General features: G+C 33.2%; 1 pseudogene; it reads right to left on the reverse strand.

The window, feature by feature from the left end:
- Positions 1-473: 473 nt before the first annotated feature.
- LOC103213276 overlaps positions 474-669 on the reverse strand; it is a 10,840-nt pseudogene continuing 10,644 nt past the window's right edge.

The raw sequence follows: 669 nt of genomic DNA on the forward strand, positions 1-669 counted from the left end.
GATTTCAACTCATAGTGACTCTCTTTGGGTTTCCCAGGTGGTAAATCTTTATGGAAGTACATTGCCCAGTCTTCCTTCCACAAAGTGGCTGGTGCGCTTGGCCTGCAAAGCTTCTGGCTAGCAGTCAAATGCTTTAGGCACTGTTTTCCCCATTCTATTATCTCTCTTAACAGTGTATCTCCTTTGTTTGAGACATCAGCCTCATTTTTCTGAATAATGTCTTCTGATTCCTTGCTACATGCTTATTCTACTTCTGTTTATTAAATTCATTACTTGGCAAATGTATTCATTGAACATGAATTCTTGTGTTTCATTATTTAGCTAACCTGAGAGAACATTATAATCTTAAGTCATGCTAAGGCACAAAAATTGATTAATGATGGAAACCGGCGATCAACCGAAACTTATATTGTCCAGTGAAAGTTCTTAATGTTCTTTCTGGGAAGACAGCCAATAGTTCTCTTATTAGGGTATTAATTGTGCAGTTTCATCTAGAAATATGAAAGAACATGTCATTCATATATTATATTCTGGTCACTTATTTCTATTAAATAATATATATATTAAACAATATATAAGTAATACCCAAATGTTTTTTCAATCAACATTCACCCTATATCTGGATATTATTGGAACATCTAAACCATAACTTCCATTTAAAAAAAAAAA

Source organism: Orycteropus afer, unplaced genomic scaffold, assembly GCF_000298275.1.
Source record: "Orycteropus afer afer isolate SDZICR_OR568_19922 unplaced genomic scaffold, OryAfe1.0 scaffold01497, whole genome shotgun sequence".
In the NCBI taxonomy this organism is placed as follows: domain Eukaryota; kingdom Metazoa; phylum Chordata; class Mammalia; order Tubulidentata; family Orycteropodidae; genus Orycteropus; species Orycteropus afer.